This window comes from Taudactylus pleione, unplaced genomic scaffold (genome assembly GCF_031769625.1).
Source record: "Taudactylus pleione unplaced genomic scaffold, aTauple2 ptg001984l, whole genome shotgun sequence".
In the NCBI taxonomy this organism is placed as follows: Eukaryota; Metazoa; Chordata; class Amphibia; order Anura; family Myobatrachidae; genus Taudactylus; species Taudactylus pleione.
This window is the reverse complement of record NW_028286380.1, coordinates 207,501-229,410: the sequence shown is the minus strand read 5'-3', so window position 1 is coordinate 229,410 and position 21,910 is coordinate 207,501.

Sequence of the window (21,910 nt, the reverse complement as noted above, 5' to 3'; positions counted from 1 at the left end):
TTGAATTGCACCACCATGGTTAGCAGAGACATGCCTTCCAGCTTCCATCAAAGCCTGACAAAATGGTGACACCTGGGGTGCTCCACAGAAGGAGACATCATTACACCGCCCTCTGGTGACGTCCTGCTGCCCTGATTCCTGGCATTATGACATCGCAACACTCACTCTCCACAGACTCGTGAGTACACCCCTCAAATGCACAAGTCTGGAATTTCTAGGAGAGCAGACAAGTATGGGCTGGAGCAAGTATGCACTGGTAATGATGGTAAAGAGATCCGCATTTAGGTACACGCGCACAATGCCGGAGCAATTACGGTCGTCTCGTTTACGACTCTAGCGCAGCCCATAACTGTATGAGAACGAGTATGGGGTGTGATGAGGGTGTAAAGGGCAAAATGTCAGTGATACTATCAGCAGAATGATAAATTCGGTCGGACTGTTCATAGGACTGAATGGAATTTATTGCTTTATAATTATTTTATGTTACAAGTACAGAGAGCTCCCCCCAGACACCTCCACAATCACAAAGTTACAGCTGACCTGGAAGGTTCCTGAGAGCGTCTGAGAACACCAGAAATAACTGAAGGTTTCCCAGAACTACTTCTTGTTTATTCTCCCAGGAAAGTGCAGGTACAACCGGCTGCCTCCCCTCCTTCACAGGAACAAGTAACACACTAAGTGCCCACGGAGGGGAGGTGGCAGCCGGGATGGAAAGTGCAGGTACAGCCGGCTGCCTCCCCTCCTTCACAGGAACAAGTAACACACTAAGTGCCCACGGAGCGGAGGTGGCAGCCGGGATGGAAAGTGCAGGTACAGCCGGCTGCCTCCCCTCCTTCACAGGAACAAGTAACACACTAAGTGCCCACGGAGCGGAGGTGGCAGCCGGGATGGAAAGTGCAGGTACAGCCGGCTGCCTCCCCTCCTTCACAGGAACAAGTAACACACTAAGTGCCCACGGAGCGGAGGTGGCAGCCGGGATAGAAAGTGCGGGTACAGCCGGCTGCCCCCCCTCCTTCACAGGAACAAGTAACACACTAAGTGCCCACGGAGCGGAGGTGGCAGCCGGGATGGAAAGTGCAGGTACAGCCGGCTGCCTCCCCTCCTTCACAGGAACAAGTAACACACTAAGTGCCCACGGAGCGGAGGTGGCAGCCGGGATGGAAAGTGCAGGTACAGCTGGCTGCCTCCCCTCCTTCACAGGAACAAGTGACACACTAAGTGCCCACGGAGAGGAGGTGGCAGCCGGGATGGAAAGTGCAGGTACAGCCGGCTGCCTCCCCTCCTTCACAGGAACAAGTAACACACTAAGTGCCCACGGAGCGGAGGTGGCAGCCGGTATGGAAAGTGCAGGTACAGCCGGCTGCCTCCCCTCCTTCACAGGAACAAGTAACACACTAAGTGCCCACGGAGCGGAGGTGGCAGCCGGTATGGAAAGTGCAGGTACAGCCGGCTGCCTCCCCTCCTTCACAGGAACAAGTAACACACTAAGTGCCCACGGAGCAAAGGTGGCAGCCGGGATGGAAAGTGCAGGTACAGCCGGCTGCCTCCCCTCCTTCACAAGAACAAGTAACACACTAAGTGCCCACGGAGCAAAGGTGGCAGCCGGGATGGAAAGTGCAGGTACAGCCGGCTGCCTCCCCTCCTTCACAGGAACAAGTAACACACTAAGTGCCCACGGAGCAAAGGTGGCAGCCGGGATGGAAAGTGCAGGTACAGCCGGCTGCCTCCCCTCCTTCACAGGAACAAGTAACACACTAAGTGCCCACGGAGCGGAGGTGGCAGCCGGGATGGAAAGTGCAGGTACAGCCGGCTGCCTCCCCTCCTTCACAGGAACAAGTAACACACTAAGTGCCCACGGAGCGGAGGTGGCAGCCGGGATGGAAAGTGCAGGTACAGCCGGCTGCCTCCCCTCCTTCACAGGAACAAGTAACACACTAAGTGCCCACGGAGCGGAGGTGGCAGCCGGGATAGAAAGTGCAGGTACAGCCGGCTGCCTCTCCTCCTTCACAGGAACAAGTAACACACTAAGTGCCCACGGAGCGGAGGTGGCAGCCGGGATGGAAAGTGCAGGTACAGCCGGCTGCCTCCCCTCCTTCACAGGAACAAGTAACACACTAAGTGCCCACGGAGCGGAGGTGGCAGCCGGGATGGAAAGTGCAGGTACAGCCGGCTGCCTCCCCTCCTTCACAGGAACAAGTAACACACTAAGTGCCCACGGAGCGGAGGTGGCAGCCGGGATGGAAAGTGCAGGTACAGCCGGCTGCCTCCCCTCCTTCACAGGAACAAGTAACACACTAAGTGCCCACGGAGTGGAAGTGGCAGCCGGGATGGAAAGTGCAGGTACAGCCGGCTGCCTCCCCTCCTTCACAGGAACAAGTAACACACTAAGTGCCCACGGAGCGGAGGTGGCAGCCGGGATGGAAAGTGCAGGTACAGCCGGCTGCCTCCCCTCCTTCACAGGAACAAGTAACACACTAAGTGCCCACGGAGCGGAGGTGGCAGCCGGGATGGAAAGTGCAGGTACAGCCGGCTGCCTCCCCTCCTTCACAGGAACAAGCAACACACTAAGTGCCCACGTAGCGGAGGTGGCAGCCGGGATGGAAAGTGCAGGTACAGCCGGCTGCCTCCCCTCCTTCACAGGAACAAGTAACACACTAAGTGCCCACGGAGCGGAGGTGGCAGCCGGGATGGAAAGTGCAGGTACAGCCGGCTGCCTCTCCTCCTTCACAGGAACAAGTAACACACTAAGTGCCCACGGAGCGGAGGTGGCAGCCGGGATGGAAAGTGCAGGTACAGCCGGCTGCCTCCCCTCCTTCACAGGAACAAGTAACACACTAAGTGCCCACGGAGCGGAGGTGGCAGCCGGGATGGAAAGTGTCAGTGTGGCACAGACACTGGAAGAGACAGAGATAGAAAGTCTAATTACAGCCAGCATCCGCCCCTCTCCGTCGCCTCTGAGTCTCTCCCAGCGTCTGGGCTGCTCCTGGAGCCTCAGGAAGAGTTAGTGCTCCGCCATGTTTCTTGTGCAGGGAATAGTATTACCTCCAGCTATTCTCAGTCTCTTCCCTTTTGCATTGTTCCCCTGTTTTATTTGCAGACAGCTCTCTCCTTTCCCCAGGGCATTTTTTGGAGATGAACGACTTCAAATACTTAGAGCCGCGTGTTTTGTAGACGGAAAAGTATCGTGCGTGTGCCCAATATTCCCCGTGTTCAGTTTGAAAGTACGTGAAAAAGGGACCCGGCGAATCTTGAACAGGTGGAAAGTACGGTCAGATTAGGAAAAAACAGCCTGACACCCCCCAAAAGATGCTCTGACATAGGGGTTCACTATGGTACCCCCCGATTTGGCTTTCTGAAGGTATTTGGTGTTTTTAAACGGGCTCAGTAGCTGCTAAATAGCGTTTTTCTATACCTGATGCAGAATAGTATTCAGGAGGTTTTTTTGTGTAATATAACTTATCCCAGCAAATTTGGGGTACTTGAAAATGGGGGTCAGCATATTTTAAAGTTGCTAAAGTGAAGTTGAAAAAATCGTGAAAAATCCACCTGCCGCAAGCACCTGCAATGAAAAAAACACTTGGGGCGTACTTGGGGACCCCCCCCAGAGTGAATTTTGCTAGTTTTTATCTTTGTCCCCCAACGTTTTTTTTTTTTGCCCCCAAATTCAAAGTAATGTTTGGGGTGTCCTTAAGTGTTTTTTTTTTTTGACACAGATTACCTTTGGGGGACTGCCTGAAGGCTGCACGGGGGTTCCTGCAATGTTGCACTCCAAAATCCCAATTCTGCACTTTTTTCTGCCTGCTATTCATAGGTGAAACTTTTTTGCCTATTACATTGCATTGACTTTCCGCCTAGGCGGAAAGTCTTCCAAATTGAATATGGCGGAAAGTCAAAACAGGCGAAAATGACGTCATCGGCGAAAAAGTATCACGGAAACTGACTTTTCGCCTGAAATTGAATACGGGCCATAGACAGAGATGCAGTAGCCTCCAAATTTGTGAACTTCGCGATTCTGGCAATTTCCTGTGAAGTCACAAAGTTTAATAGATTTGGATTGGCCTCAAAGTTGCGCAAGTCGCCGTCACGTGTTTTACTAACGTTAAAAAAATACAAGTCACCAGATGTATTAGGCAGCAGAGTTTGCAACTCGCCGGAACTGTGCCAGAAAATGTCAGCAAATAAAAGAGGTGCTGGTGAGACACCTACAAAATTAGATAAAATAAATAAAAAGTGTGTAATGTAAAAACAGCACGGGGGCTTCAGCCTAGGCAGGTATTCATCAGGGGGGAGACAAGGAGCTTCAGCCTAGACTGGTATTCATCAGGGGGGAGACTAGGAGCTTCAGCCTAGACTGGTATTCATCAGGGGGGAGACAAGGAGCTTCAGCCTAGACTGGTATTCATCAGGGGGGAGACAAGGAGCTTCAGCCTAGACTGGTATTCATCAGAGGGGAGACAAGGAGCTTCAGCCTAGGCTGGTATTCATCAGGGGGGAGACAAGGAGCTTCAGCCTAGACTGGTATTCATCAGAGGGGAGACAAGGAGCTTCAGCCTAGGCAGGTATTCATCAGGGGGGAGACAAGGAGCTTCAGCCTAGACTGGTATTCATCAGAGGGGAGACAAGGAGCTTCAGCCTAGGCAGGTATTCATCAGGGGGGAGACAAGGAGCTTCAGCCTTGGCTGGTATTCATCAGGGGGCAGGGGCAAGGAGCTTCAGCCTAGGCTGGTATTCATCAGAGGGGAGACAAGGAGCTTCAGCCTAGGCTGGTATTCATCAAGGGGGAGACAAGGAGCTTCAGCGTAGGCTGGTATTCATCAGAGGGGAGACAAGGAGCTTCAGCCTAGGCTGGTATTCATCAGGGGGGAGACAAGGAGCTTCAGCCTAGGCTGGTATTCATCAGGGGGGAGAAAAGGAGCTTCAGCCTAGGCTGGTATTCATCAGGGGGGAGACAAGGAGCTTCAGCCTAGGCAGGTATTCATCGGAGGGGAGACAAGGAGCTTCAGCCTAAGCTGGTATTCATCAGGGGGGAGACAAGGAGCTTCAGCCTAGGCTGGTATTCAATAGGGGGGAGACAGGAGCTTCAGCCTAGGCAAGTATTCATCAGGGGGGAGACAAGTAGCTTCAGCCTAGGCAGGTATTCATCGGAGGGGAGACAAGAAGCTTCAGCCTAGGCAGGTATTCATCAGGGGGGAGACAAGGAGCTTCAGCCTAGGCTGGTATTCATCAGGGGGGAGACAAGGAGCTTCAGCCTAGGCAGGTATTCATCAGGGGGGAGACAAGGAGCTTCAGCCTAGGCAGGTATTCATCAGGGGACAGGGGCAAGGAGCTTCAGCCTAGGCTGGTATTCATCAGGGGGGTGACATGGAGCTTCAGCCTAGGCTGGTATTCATCAGGGGGGAGACAAGGAGCTTCAGCCTAGGCAGGTATTCATCAGGGGGGAGACAAGGAGCTTCAGCCTAGGCAGGTATTCATCAGGGGGGAGACAAGGAGCTTCAGCCTAGGCTGGTATTCATCAGGGGGGAGACAAGGAGCTTCAGCCTAGGCTGGTATTCATCAGCGGGGAGACAAGGAGCTTCAGCCTAGGCTGGTATTCATCAGGGGGGAGACAAGGAGCTTCAGCCTAGGCTGGTATTCATCAGGGGGGAGACAAGGAGCTTCAGCCTAGGCAGGTATTCATCAGGGGGGAGACAAGGAGCTTCAGCCTAGGCAGGTATTCATCAGGAGGGAGACAAGGAGCTTCAGCCTAGGCAGGTATTCATCGGGGGCAGACAAGGAGCTTCAGCCTAGGCAGGTATTCATCAGGGGGGAGACAAGGAGCTTCAGCATAGGCAGGTATTCATCGGGGGGAGACAAGGAGCTTCAGCCCAGGCTGGTATTCAGCTGGGGGAGACAAGGAGCTTGGGGTCTCCCTGCCATAATGCTAACAAACCCCAGGCCGGTCACCACAGGGCACAATTCCCTAATATGCTGTTGTCAACCTGTAGGAAATCCAACCCCATCCGGATAACACTTCCCACAGACCTGGGTGATAGGTAATAAATAGATAAATAAATACATTGGTTAAAGGTCCCACCAAGCGCTGTCATGTCCACGTTTCATGGCTGCCTTGGACCAGCAGTGGAGTGCGCACAGTCATCTCTGGCAATGGCTGGCTCTATGCCTGCCATGCCCGGCCGGTACGTAGATACAAGTTGAGCTTTGTAGTAGTGGGATGTTTTCGCTAAGCCAGGATGTGGATGCTACTTGGTCCGATGAGGACCTTCCCAGTGGACTTGTGTAAGTACAGTAACAAGTGGGTAAAAAAGGGAAGTCTCAGAAAATGCTAAAACATTCAGTGTGTGAGTCCTGTGTGCTGGGTACCAATGTCCATGGGTACCATGGCACACTGGCTCTTCTCCATGCAGCCATTACAATTGGACATGATAGAGCTTACTGGGACTTGCTGTGCACCAGTAAAAAATTATAATTATTCTATTATTAAACACTTTATCACTCCTCACCAGCCATCCCAGGGGTGTGGGAAGAGGCCTAGTGGTATCAGTCCGAGGCTTGTTTTTCCTAGAGGGAAGGGCCACATAGCAAAAGGGTAAGCGTCCAGCGACACCAATATAGATTTGCGAACCCCCACCTCTAACCTAAAAAGGGAGGGCACCGCTTTTGAGCATGCTCACCGACTGTGATTGTCTATCCAGTACGTGCAACCAATCTTCAGAGCAAAGTGGGGAGCCTCGGGGGTTGCTGTGGGACCTTGAAGTGGTGGGAGGGTTTTTAGGTCAAATAACAATTTCCATGGAAAAATTCTGACTTGCGGAGCTAAAGAAAATCTAAGTCATGAAGGTGCACCTAGATGATCCGCACAGGTGTCCGATCGGAGAGGCAACTCACTAAATACTAAAACGCAGGTGGCATCTGGCACCCATCCTCCAGCTCCCGGCGCTTTTTATGTGATGTCAAATATCTACTGAAGTGATTTTTATATATCTATAGTGAGCTCCTGCTGGGGTATATATACTATGCTGAAGATATAATGATCGGGAACTGCCATTAAATATTCCTAAATGCCTGACCCCCCTGAGCATCCAATGTCTTAAGGTGCATACACACACGATTTTTCGAACGATTATCGTTAAACGATATCGTTTAAAGATAATCGTTTGTAAAAATCGTTCACTTTCTGAGTCAAACGATGAACGATTTTCGTTCATGCGCATTCACGTTTGTAGTTTGTAGTTCAGTCAGACTTGTCAACTCAACGATTTTCAGTAAGTTAATATGCAAAAATCGTTCATTACATTTAAATGAACATAGTAAATGAACAACTTTAGTAAACGATTTTAGTTCATTTTTTTAAGGGAGAAAATAGTTTACTAAAATCGTTCATTAACTAAATCGTTGTGTGTATGCAGCTTAATGGAGCGTACACACGGTCAGATTTGTCAGACTTGTCAGATTTGTCAGATGAACGACTGAACGATTGAACGATTTGAACAATTTGAACGATTTTACCAAAGTTTTGAACGATTTGAACGATTTGAACGATTGAACGATTTTTGACTGCATTAAAATGAATGGAATCGTCCAAGTCTGACTGCAAACCCATCAGATGTCAGATATCGTTATCTGACAAACGGGAACGCGCATCGTTGATCGTCCGTCGTTCAGGCATGTCAGATATGAAGGATTTTCCTTCAGATATGAACGACTGAACGATTTTTAAATCGTTATCGTTCATATCTGAAGGAAAAATCTGATCGTGTGTATGCACCATTACACTTCTGGTGGATGGTCTCTGAGGGGTAGATGTGTGTGATCAGGGTTTGGCTAAATGCCCCTATAACAAGGGGTCCTTCCTCTTTACGTCTTACTGATTGGCATTGACATCAAACTAGATATCAGCAACATCTTCACCACTGTTCTGCTAAATATTCACCGCATTCCGTATTTAGGGCCTGATTCAGAGCCGGACGCTATTTGCGGTCGTTCGTTCAGAAAAAAGGGGTGGCTATTCAAATGAACCGTTCGCTGTTTGCGGTCTGTTCACGCCTCTATGTCTGAACGAGCGAACAAAACTTGCGGTCGTTTTTTGGGAAACTACGCCCACTGGCCGCTCGCATCCGACGTCTATTTATTAGATTAATCGAGTACATCGAACAGGGTATGAACTGCTCGCTATTCTTGTGGTTGGTTTTTGCTACCACAATTTTGCGAGCAGTTCTGGCTATAAAATAACCCAGTGACGTGGTCAATGACGCTGCTGTTTTAATTATGCACACCCATAAAACGCCCGTTTTGACCTTTAAGCACGCCTGCGTTCTGATCTCCACTCCCCGTTTACCACCCCTGTTACCACCCACATACGCCTCATCCTGTCACTCAAATTAGCAGGCATTCGCTATTTTGCGAGCACATGAATTTCGGCCGCACTGACTGGTTCGCGCATGCGTATAACGATCCGTACGCATGCGCAGTTTGGCAACGCTCGGAGCGAACAAGCTGCTGCTTACGAGTGGCTCTGAATGAGGGCCTTAGACCAAAATGTTTTCACGATTCTCCGGTGGAACTTGGCCAAAATTGTCCCCAGAACTGCCCCAACCACACAGCAGAATGGATTTCATTTCACCCCTCTACTCATTCAAGAACGGCAAGAATACAAATACACTGCGTAATGAAGGAAGACCTAGGGCTATATTTACTAAGGGTCGATTTTAATCGATTTCATATTGATCTAAATCAATCAACATTGGTGTTGTGTTTCTGGGGATAAATCACACATTTACTAACACTTAAACAATGAAGGAACATCGTATTGCCGGGACTGCGCTCTTCTGCGACGACGTGGCCTGTTCCGTGCAACGTCTGCGTACAACACATGCCGATAGGAGTCATCTGGCGCATTCACCATTCTGCCCAATCAGATCTGATTTTGGCCAGTTGGCATGATCTTTTGGCCGACTTTAGATAAAACAACTAAACTGATGGACGCGCAAAATCAAGTTGTGATTTCTTAGTTTATCATCATTTGCGCAGGTAAATAATAGTCGGCGCCGACACCACATGAATTCTGATATTAGTGACCTGCATTGTAAGTCATTTCTCCTAAACACGACCATTTCCCCGTTAATGTCGCGTGACGCATTCAGGAAGAGAAGTGATTGAGTAATAATAATAACAGTAAACAAGGAGGCCTAGAGCTGAAACGACAGACAGCGGTTTTGTTCTGGCTAATTACAGTAATGCAGAAAATCCTCATAGATAATGTAAAACAGCCGCCAACAGCACAATGATAGGGAAACAAATGGCACTCCGTCCACTTGTCCAAAATTACAGCAATTTTCCCTTGTTTTCTGAGGACAGACGTCATTGTAATAATGAAAATATATCCGTCTCTACTAGTGATCGCGGCAGCAGATGAACCAGAGGAGCATCGTGGGGTCACTGGCAGTGGTGCAGCTTCCTCCTCACTGGCCGCTCAGATCGTACAGGGGGCTTGAGAGCTGCTGGGTAGTTTACAGTGTGGTCACACTTCCGGGGTGCTGGCTCCTACCAAGCACATATACAGATGTGACCTCTTCCATCTTTGACGGCAAATGTGCATGCATCGCGCCTTGCCGCGCACACGTGCGCCACGCTATGCCAGGTTTTATGTGTTGTGGGTGCTAACTCAGCGAGCGTTCCTGGTCCCGGGCGTGCGACATGGCATAAGCAGCAGAGATACAAGAGGACACATGTATTGGCTACCTGCACCCATGCTAGGCGCGTTATTTGGCACTGGAGCGCCTGTTTTGTACTCTGGATTCTTGACCTCTGTCTGGAGCCTGACCACCCTGTGAGCAATTACCTGCCCTGACCTCTGTCTGGAGCCCGACCACCCTGTGAGCAATTACCTGCCCTGACCTCTGACTGGAGCCTGACCACCCTGTGAGCAATTACCTGCCCTGACCTCTGTCTGGAGCCTGACCACCCTGTGAGCAATTACCTGCCCTGACCTCTGTCTGGAGCCTGACCACCCTGTGAGCAATTACCTGCCCTGACCTCTGTCTGGAGCCAGACCACCCTGTGAGCAATTACCTGCCCTGACCTCTGGAGCTTGACCACCCTGTGAGCAATTACCTGCCCTGACCTCTGTCTGGAGCCAGACCACCCTGTGAGCAATTACCTGCCCTGACCTCTGTCTGGAGCCTGACCACCCTGTGAGCAATTACCTGCCCTGACCTCTGTCTGGAGCCTGACCACCCTGTGAGCAATTACCTGCCCTGACCTCTGTCTGGAGCCAGACCACCCTGTGAGCAATTACCTGCCCTGACCTCTGGAGCTTGACCACCCTGTGAGCAATTACCTGCCCTGACCTCTGTCTGGAGCCTGACCACCCTGTGAGCAATTACGTGCCCTGACCTCTGTCTGGAGCCCGACCACCCTGTGAGCAATTACCTGCCCTGACCTCTGTTTGGGCTTTAACTTTTTTGGATTATGGGGTTTCTTTAGAGTACCCCAATGTACGGTTCTTTGCTGCTAACTCCACGTCTGTTGGTAAATTGAAAACCACATGTACATCCCAGGATCATTTGTATGCAGATTCCACCTGGACGTAGCTCTCCTGCCCTCTGTGTTACCAGCATACCAGCCAGTCGTTTATCCAGTGGTGTCTGATGGGCATTTATAGTTAGACCAGAAACGGAACTGTTTATATTCCTTCCATCGTCTCCCAGACTTCCTCTGTCAGACCTTTGTCCCCCCATGTTTGATGGCTCCTTGTGACTCTCAGCTGAGTATTCTCCTTTGCTGCTCACATTCAGACAGTATCCAGGCCATGCCACTTCCACCTGTGTGCTTCTCTACAATGTCCTCTCCTCGCACAAGAAGCTACCCAGCTTCTGATCCCCACACTTATAATTAACCCCCTTGACCATTGCAACCTTTTCCTGCCCCATCGACCAGTGAGAAGACTGAAACACATCATGGGTGCTCCTGCAGAAGTCATTTACTCTTCCCACCCTCCCTCATCTGCTGCTCCTCTGTCAAGTCCTCCATTGTCTATATAAAAAAACGCACTGCTGATAAAAATTATGTCATCCCATCAATGCGCGAATGCAGGTCTGTCTTAACGTGTACAGCGTGCATCTGACGATATAACTGCCCAGACTCCAGAGTATGTAAATAATAAATATAAAATGGTGCCCGGCTCCAATAGTACTGAACATAGCGGCCTCAGCAGGTGCCTGGCCTCAAGGTAGACGAAGGCTGAGAGATACTTGGGGGAGACAGATGAGGAGAGGGACAAACAAAAACACCCAGGCAACACGTGGACCAAATCTAGTCTTCCCATGTACTTAAAAATGAATTCACCTAAAACTCCATAACTTGCACCTGTATATATGACATCATTCATAAATACACAACCAGTATCTCTTGTGCTTCTCCAATGAAGTGCTCTCAACCGCTCATCCAGTGCACGGCTGCGGTCCCGCTTCCTGGGCGCTCCCCTTGTAAGGACCATGCGCCATCATCCTCCTCAGACCCCAGAGATGGCCCCCGGAGACAGTAACCCCGGTAAGATGTTTTACACATAATAATGGAGAGAAGTGATAACCGTGGACTCTTTCCAATTCCTCACTGATTATCTCCCATCCCCTCACAGCAAAAAAACATTTCTTTGTAATTTCCCTCCTCTCCAAGCGTGAAGCCGCAGTACACAGCCAATGTTTTATAATTACTGACGATTTCATACGGTTTCTTTAATTGTTTCCCAGAAAATGAAGAGCAGCGTCCTCCATTAGAGAACTTCAAATGCCCAAAACCCTGATGTTCTCCAGGAAATTGGGTGCAGAGGAGCGTTTCTCACTACAGAACCACAGAGCAGCATTTATACTAGGGAATATTTCCAGACTAAAACATCATTTCCTGAAACATTGCGCTGGGCAGCCATTAACTCCGCCGCGGCCCTGGCACGTGTACTGGTTCCTGTCGTGGGTACAAGTCTGTTATACGTGTATGAAATGAGGGAACATACTGTGCTTACATTGTCATCCAGACGATACATCGAGAGACACATCTCACCTCACCCGCAATGCCGCAGTATTGGGGCCATGTCTGATCAGTCACATGATGCTGATCCTCTCCTGGACTCGGGATAACAGATTTCTGTCTGGATCAATATTTCTTTACTGAAAAAAAAAAAAGATTTATTTTGCTTTAAATATAAATAATAAATATGTATGACCGAAGACAACCGGGCGTACCGCAGTATACGCTAGAATACATAGGGGTTTATTTACTAAGTCTCAGACAGAGATAAAGTTGACCAATCAGCTCCTGGGCAGCATGCACTAAATGGAAAATGCGATAAAAACCCTGCTTCCAAGGTTTTACCGCATTTTCCATATGTACTATTGTGTGGCCGCCGGGGCTGCGATGCAGGGGGTAACGCCAACTAATCAGTACGTGCGCGATGTATGGTGGTATGTACCACGCCATGTTAATGCATATGTGATCAGTACGTTTTCGATGTATGGCGGTATGTACCGCGCAGTGTTAGTGCATATGCGATCAGTACGTGTGCGATGTATGGCGGTATGTACCGCGCAGTGTTAGTGCATATGCGATCAGTACGTGTGCGATGTGTGGCGGTATGTACCGCGCAATGTTAGTGCATATGCGATCAGTACGTGTGCGATGTGTGGCGGTATGTACCGCGCCATGTTAGTGCATATGCGATCAGTACGTGTGCGATGTATGGCGGTATGTACCGCACAATGTTAGTGCATATGCGATCAGTACGTGTGCGATGTGTGGCGGTATGTACCGCGCAGTGTTAGTGCATATGCGATCAGTACGTGTGCGATGTATGGCGGTATGTACCGCGCAGTGTTAGTGCATATGCGATCAGTACATGTGTGATGTATGGCGGTATGTACCGTGCAGTGTTAGTGCATATGCGATCAGTACGTATGCGATGTATGGCGGTATGTACCGCGCAGTGTTAGTGCATATGCGATCAGTACATGTGTGATGTATGGCGGTATGTACCGCGCAGTGTTAGTGCATATGTGATCAGTACGTATGGAATGTATGGCGGTATGTACCGCGCAGTGTTAGTGCATATGCGATCAGTACGTGTGCGATGTATGGCGGTATGTACCGCGCAATGTTAGTGCATATGCGATCAGTACGTGTGCGATGTATGGCGGTATGTACCGCGCAATGTTAGTGCATATGCGATCAGTACGTATGCGATGTATGGCGGTATGTACCGTGCAGTGTTAGTGCATATGCGATCAGTACGTATGCGATGTATGGCGGTATGTACCGCGCAGTGTTAGTGCATATGCGATCAGTACGTGTGCGATGTATGGCGGTATGTACCGCGCAGTGTTAGTGCATATGTGATCAGTACGTATGGAATGTATGGCGGTATGTACCGCGCAATGTTAGTGCATATGCGATCAGTACGTATGCGATGTATGGCGGTATGTACCGCGCAGTGTTAGTGCATATGTGATCAGTACGTGTGCGATGTATGGCGGTATGTACCGCGCAGTGTTAGTGCATATGCGATCAGTACGTATGGAATGTATGGCGGTATGTACTGCGCAATGTTAGTGCATCCCGGACCCTAACTGCTATTGTTTAAACACAGGCCCTGATTTAGAGCCGGATGCTCGCTCTGAATCAGGGCGTCTTTTTTTTTTTTTATGAAGCGGCCTCCTGGCCGCTCGCATTGCTGTGGGTTGCCACCCACAGCTATAGCGAGCGGCCAGGATGATGATCGCGATGGTTAAGAGCAACGCGACCATCGGGCTTGCGACGAGACCCTTGTGGTAGGGTCTCGTGGCTGCAAGGCCCAGAGAGCTTTCGGCTCAAACAGAGCCGAAAGCTCTCCCACTGACATCACTGGTGATGTCAGTGAGGCCGCCCCCAGACGGTAGGCGTTCCCATGGGAACGCCTCCGTCTGGGCAGCCACCCCCCGACCCGCCCACCAAAGGGGGCGTGCTGTCACTCAGCATCGACAGCATGCCCCCTTTAGTGCGAGACCTGGAGCGACGGATTGCCCGTCGCTATATACAGGTCTCGCGCATGCGCACGACGGAGCCGGCTCCATCATGCGCATGGACACTGTGCCACCATCGACCCGGTTGCGAGCGCTCAGCGCTTGCGACCGGGTCTGAATCAGGCCCAGAGCCCATAATCATCTATACATTATACGATGTAACAGAGGACACCCGAACCCCTCGTCTCTCAGGCACCGTCCTGTTTTCCTCCACCTCTTCCCGTGTGTGGAGTGGGGGTGGCTGTATCTCCTCTGTCAGACAGGAAGTGTGGCGCTGTGACATCACAGATCCGCACTGACATGGAGGAGGCACTTAGTGTGGCAGCGCCATGGGGTAGATACAAACAATGAATGAGAGACATTATGGACTAGGGAAGAGTTCCATGGGTATGGCTAGGAAGGAGCATGGAGACAGTATAACGCTTCAGGACATGGCTGAGGTAGAAGACCCCTAGGACAGACTTGCCGTGTATGTCATAGGAAGTGATCCGGGGTTTCTGTAATGGAGGATGAGGGACTAAAGAGTTAACAGACCATTGGATGGATGCAAGATTGTCATTAACAGACCTCACGTTCCACAGTGCGCAGGAAAAGAGGAAGGTGGGATGGACGCAGGAAAAGAGGAAGGCGGGATGGACGCAGGAAAAGAGGAAGGCGGGATGGACGCAGGAAAAGAGGAAGGCGGGATGGACGCAGGAAAAGAGGAAGGCGGGATGGACGCAGGAAAAGAGGAAGGCGGGATGGACGCAGGAAAAGAGGAAGGCGGGATGGACGCAGGAAAAGAGGAAGGCGGGATGGACGCAGGAAAAGAGGAAGGCGGGATGGACGCAGGAAAAGAGGAAGGTGGCATGGATGCAGAACTGATGAGCTCTGCCAATACCAGGTGGACCATGAAATCTCTGATGTGGATCTTCTGCCAGGTGAGGTACTTACTGATCCCAGCACCACATAATATACAGTACAAGGTGCCAATCTCCAGCTATTCCGGATCTTATCTCCCAGCACTCTGAGGAAATGCTGTGACCTGGTCTCCGTCACACGGAGAAGGTGAAATATTGTTGGGATCTCCTCTGTCATCTTGCATTCGCTGTTGATGGTAAAACTTACATTGTCCAGAGTATGGTGATCACCAAGCACATGGGACATCTCTCTCCTGATCCTGTGTACACCGCGCTCTCCACAATGGAGAAGAACGCAGGTCCTCCCTCTCCCGAGTGCTCGCACTTTCTCACCTTCTGGACTGCGCATTGTATTTTGCATTGTTGTATTTTGGCGTTTTCCTTCCCTTCTTTTGTTCCAGGTTCTCTACAAGATACAGGGCCTGATTCAGCAAGGAACGCAGTTACATACACACACGCAATTGGTCAAATAATTTGCACTGCGCATGCGTATCCATGGCAGCGCACGTGCGTGAGCCAGACGCTGCGGTTAGAACTGCATACACAGAGGCTGCGCAGACCCATGGCATAGTGATTTACAGGAAGCGTCACTTAGGGGGTGGGTGACGGGGGGGTGGTCGGGCGAACGCATGCGTGCCAGTGCGTTTCAACATCATTGCAGGGGCGCGCATAAATTAGCCACTACGATACCAGACGCCGCCTGAGGCCTCATAGCGTGCGCTGAAGTGAGCAATTCCTGAGTGAGGTCTGACCTGCCTTATCTGTGCGTATGGGTCCGATGTTACCGATTGTTCCGCTATGTTGCCCTAGTATACGGATATGAGTAAGGGGAAGGGGGCGTCCTTATATCAGGCTGCAATCGCAATGCAAATGCAAACATTTACATATCACCGCTGATATTAGTAACTGCGCTGCGTGCGTATTAGAATAGCGATCATTACTGAATCAGACCCGGAGTCCAGTTTTCAACATCTAGATAACTCCCCATCTCTGAGCTGCTTCTCAGTATTTCTGCTCTTTGCTGTGACTGTTTGAAGCCGATGTTATACGGGTTGTGTAGAGATTTGCTTGTTACATAGTTATTGCATAGTATAAAGGTTTGGGGGCCTATTCATCAACACTAAATTAACGTTTTTAAGGACATTTTCCTTATATAACATTATTTTAGTATTCATGAAGCCACTTAGCACAGGAGATATCACTGATATCTCCTTGCTAAGTCCCCCTGCGTTAATTTCCCCACTCCCCATACATTAGTGGGGATATTAGTACATTAGTATGGGGATGTGGAAATTATTGTATTCATCAAATTCCGAAAATTATGAATTTTTTGGAATCTGATGGAGTTACTATCTGCCACTGTGAGGTGGCGAATAGCAGGTGACACTTACCTGCTGCCAGCTGGACAGGTCCCCCGGAGTCTTCGGCACTCTGGTGCATCCTCTGGCTCCAGTGGTTGCTTGCACACTGTGGGGGTCATTCAGACCCGCTCACGAGCGCAGGACGCTCGCAAGCGGGTCGATGTTACTCCAATGCGCATGCGCAAGACCCGGACAGCGACAGCCAAGCTGTCGCTCCTGGTCTCGCACCAAAGGGGGCGTGCTGTCGATGGTGACTGACAGCACGCCCCCTTTGGTGGGCGTGCCGGGGGCGTGGCTGCCAGACGGAGGCGTTCCCATGGGAACGCCTACCGTCTGAAGCCGGCCCCACTGACATCACTAGTGATGTCACTAGTGATGTCAGTGGGAGTGATTTTGGCTCTGATAGAGCCAAAATCACTCCAGGGCTTGCGGCCACCGAGACCCTACCGCAGGGTCTCGTTGCAAGCCCGATGGTCGCGATGGTCTTGACCATCGCGACCATCTTTTTGGCTGCTCGCAAATGCTGTGGGTGGTCACCCACAGCTATGCGAGCGGCCAGGAGGCCGCTCCATTTTTAGGTAGGAGGGCCCTGATTCAGAGCGAGCGCAGGACAGGTACCGGAATAGATAGTTATGGGGAGGAGGAATGATGGATCCTCCGGTAATTAGGCAGAACGCCATGCCAGCTCTCAGGACCTTTGCTGCATCCTGACCCTAGTTGGATTCTCCTCACATTTGGTTCATCTTGGCCACGATCTCCCTCCTTCCATCCCACCCGACAGCCCTGAATTAGGGCTCGATTCAGACCCGCTCGCTAGATGCGTTCGCACGCAGCCAAAGTATGCAAATCCCGCGATCGCCCAGCAAGGCATTAGCACACCCACTATGTCTTAACGTGCGATCGCAGTGTGTATTTAGACGCACGCCAGCCTGTCAGACGCCCACTGTCCCACGTCATCTCCAGGAAGTGTATACAACAATCGGTAACATCAAGTACCATCGGAAGCAAACGCAGCACTTGTGATCAACCATACCCTTCCGCAAGCACTGCGAGGCTTCAGCGTGTAAAACAACCATGTGACGTGTACTATGACACTGCGTCTTAATTATGCATGCCTCTGAAACGGCGTTAAGACGCTCAAACACGCCTGTGTTCGCACCACCACACCCCCGTTTCAATCGACCATCCCCTGTCACCACCCATAAATGGTTTGTCCTGTCACTCTAGCTAGCGAGCTGTCTATGCGCAGTGAGCAAATGCTTCCCGATCGCATGGACTAGTTTGCGCAAGCACACTGCGATGCATGCGCACGTTGCGAAACATCTGCAGCTACGTGCGAACGCAGCCTAGCGAGCGGCTATGAATCGGGCCCCTAGTTTTGTCATTTGGATGGTGCCTTTATGAGAATTTCCCTGAACGTTTACCAGTTATGTCACTGATATTTGTATCCTTAAAGCGCACGTTATCTATCCAATTCCCAAGTGGCAAAAAGCCGACCTAGCCCTCCTTCATCTCATTATAGGGACTCACATCCCACTCTCACATCCAACACCTTTGTATCATTCCACGCCGCTGGCACTGATAGGTGTGTGTATACAGCTGAGGATTCCACGCCCTGGCACTGATAGGTGTGTGTATACAGCCGAGTATTCCACGCTGCAGGCACTGATAGGTGTGTATACAGCCGGGTATTCCCTTCCGCAGGCACTGATAGGTGTGTATACAGCCGAGTATTCCACGCCGCTGGCACTGATAGGTGTGTATATACAGCTGGGTATTCTTTCCTCGCTGGCACTGATAGGTGTGTATACAGCCGGGTATTCCCTGCCGCAGGCACTGATAGGTGTGTGTATACAGCTGAGTATTCCATGCCGCTGGCACTGATAGGTGTGTGTATACAGCCGAGTATTCCATGCCGCTGGCACTGATAGGTGTGTGTATACAGCCGAGTATTCCACGCCGCTGGCACTGATAGGTGTGTATACAGCCGAGTATTCCACGCCGCTGGCACTGATAGGTGTGTATATACAGCCGAGTATTCCACGCCGCTGGCACTGATAGGTGTGTATACAGCAGAGTATTCCACGCCGCTGGCACTGATAGGTGTGTGTATACAGCCGAGTATTCCACGCCGCTGGCACTGATAGGTGTGTGTATACAGCCGAGTATTCCATGCCCTGGCACTGATAGGTGTGTGTATACTGCCGGGTATTCTTTCCTCGCTGGCACTGATAGGTGTGTATACACTACAGCTGGGTATTCTTTCCTCGCTGGCACTGATAGGTGTGTGTATACTGCCGGGTATTCTTTCCTCGCTGGCACTGATAGGTGTGTATACAGCCGGGTATTCTTTCCTCGCTGGCACTGATAGGTGTGTATACAGCCGGGTATTCTTTCCTCGCTGGCACTGATAGGTGTGTGTATACAGCCGGGTATTCTTTCCTCGCTGGCACTGATAGGTGTGTATACAGCCGGGTATTCTTTCCTCGCTGGCACTGATAGGTGTGTGTATACAGCCGAGTATTCCACGCCGCTGGCACTGATAGGTGTGTATACAGCCGAGTATTCTTTCCTCGCTGGCACTGATAGGTGTATATTGGCACACTCTCGTAGCAATGTTTTTGTTGCTGTCCTCAGAGGCTCAGTCTGCATCTTCTTCTAGGTGGAATTGGTGGAAAGTTACCATCCGTCCTATGAGCACTTTCAGAGCCCCCCTGATTACAATACTGCTCAGAAACACGTTTGGACTTCTGTAAGTGACCTCTTTGTCTTTATTCAGTTTCTAAAGTTGATAAATCCCCCTCCCCATGTCTGCTACAGCCTCCGGATCAGACGTATTCCTGGGACACCAGAGTTATACAGTCCGGGGAGATCCCAGCGATAAGCTCTATGGAGAGACAATATGGAATCTGAATAAACAGAGGTTGTTGACTCAGCCTGTAATTGAAATGTTCGTCATGTGCGCCTTGGACGTCAATAAATCTCCAAAATATTTTTTTTTTGGGGGGGGGACTTGGGAGATAAAATGTTGAGCATTGTGAAGTGGAAATGTTCGGAGTTACAGATAAGTGATAACGTGACCTTGCTATTCTGTGCCAAGAAAACATTTAGCATATGACATCGCTGACGGCAAATGTTTAACTTCCATCACTACTGTTTAACTTTATAGCTACGTCTTTTCCCAAAACTCTTCTACAGCAGTTTCCTAAACACCACAAAGGCGTACTGCGGGCGACGTAATGGTGCAGCAGGTTCCAGCACGCGATGCTGGGGTTTAGGCTGTGCCCCACGGCTGGTAGTTTAGCTCAGAAGATCCTCACATGACAGAACGTTGTTTATTAGGAACTCGTGCGGTCGCCTAAAACGCCAACATTCTCGGGGAAGATTCAAAGACGTTACTCGTTTTGGGCTTCTATTTCCCTGCGGAGCCCCCACTCCGGGCAAACAGCGCTTAGCGGTGGTGGGGCAACTCTCCCGGGACATGTGCCAACCTCCAATAAGCTACAAAACACAAAGATAGCTACGTTCAAGATTGTCCAAGGGTTCAACAAAACATGAGAACAACGGATAAGTTCTACCGTCTGAGAAATCCCTGGGTGTTGGTTACTTGTTTAAAGGCCAATTTATCATTAACTATTTCCTTCATATTCCCAGAAAAACACCCCTTTAGGGGCATACCTGCATATAATTACTATCCCTGCAATGTATTATGGAGAGATCACAGCCGGTATACGTAATATCTGCCCGCTCCCTCCATTCCCACAATGCGATGCTGCCAGATTTACTAAGCTCCGGAATGCAAGGATATCGGAGCTGCCAGTGATTGCACAGTGTGTATCGGAGAAACGATTCATTGGACACAATCTCCCATATATTGAGCCATCATTCTGAAGATTGCACAGTGTGGGCCTGATTCAGCAAGGATGGCAATTACAAAGCTGCACACAGGCTATACATGTATGATATATACACACAGGCTATAGATATATGCTGTATACACGCAGGCTATAGATATATGATGTATACACGCAGGCTATAGATATATGATGTATACACGCAGGCTATAGATATATGATGTATACACGCAGGCTATAGATATATGATGTATACACACAGGCTATAGATATATGATGTATACACGCAGGCTATAGATATATGATGTATACACGCAGGCTATAGATATATGATGTATACACACAGGCTATAGATATATGATGTATACACGCAGGCTATAGATATATGATGTATACACGCAGGCTATAGATATATGATATATACTAGAGATGTGCGGGTTCAGATTTACTCGGTTCTTATCGCCATTTTACCGCAAGTTCAGATTAGTTCGGATTTATTTTATTGGCTATCCAAAATATGTGATAGCGATAGCCAATAAAATGCCGTTTTGAGATCCGAGTAAAACCAAGTAAATCCGAACCCGCTCATCTCTTATATATACATGCAGGCTATAGATATATGATATATACACACAGCCTTTAGATATACGATGTATACACACAGGCTATAGATATATGATTTATGCACGCAGGCTATAGATATATGATGTATACACGCAGGCTATAGATATACAGTACGATGTATACACGCAGGCTATAGATATATGATTTATGCACGCAGGCTATAGATATACAGAATGATGTATACACACAGGCTATAGATATATGATGTATACACACAGGCTATAGATATATGATTTATGCACGCAGGCTATAGATATACAGTATGATGTATACACGCAGGCTATAGATATATGATGTATACACGCAGGCTATAGATATATGATGTATACACACAGGCTATAGATATATGATGTATACACACAGGCTATAGATATATGATGTATACACACAGGCTATAGATATATGCTGTATACACGCAGGCTATAGATATATGATGTATACACGCAGGCTATAGATATATGATGTATACACGCAGGCTATAGATATATGATATATACAAACAGGCTATAGATATATGATGTATACACGCAGGCTATAGATATATGATGTATACACGCAGGCTATAGATATATGATGTATACACGCAGGCTATAGATATATGATGTATACACACAGGCTATAGATATATGATGTATACACGCAGGCTATAGATATATGATGTATACACGCAGGCTATAGATATATGATATATACTAGAGATGTGCGGGTTCAGATTTACTCGGTTCTTATCGCCATTTTACCGCAAGTTCAGATTAGTTCGGATTTATTTTATTGGCTATCCAAAATACGTGATAGCGATAGCCAATAAAATGCCGTTTTGAGATCCGAGTAAAACCAAGTAAATCCGAACCCGCTCATCTCTTATATATACATGCAGGCTATAGATATATGATATATACACACAGCCTTTAGATATACGATGTATACACACAGGCTATAGATATATGATTTATGCACGCAGGCTATAGATATATGATGTATACACGCAGGCTATAGATATATGATTTATGCACGCAGGCTATAGATATACAGTACGATGTATACACGCAGGCTATAGATATATGATTTATGCACGCAGGCTATAGATATACAGTATGATGTATACACACAGGCTATAGATATATGAT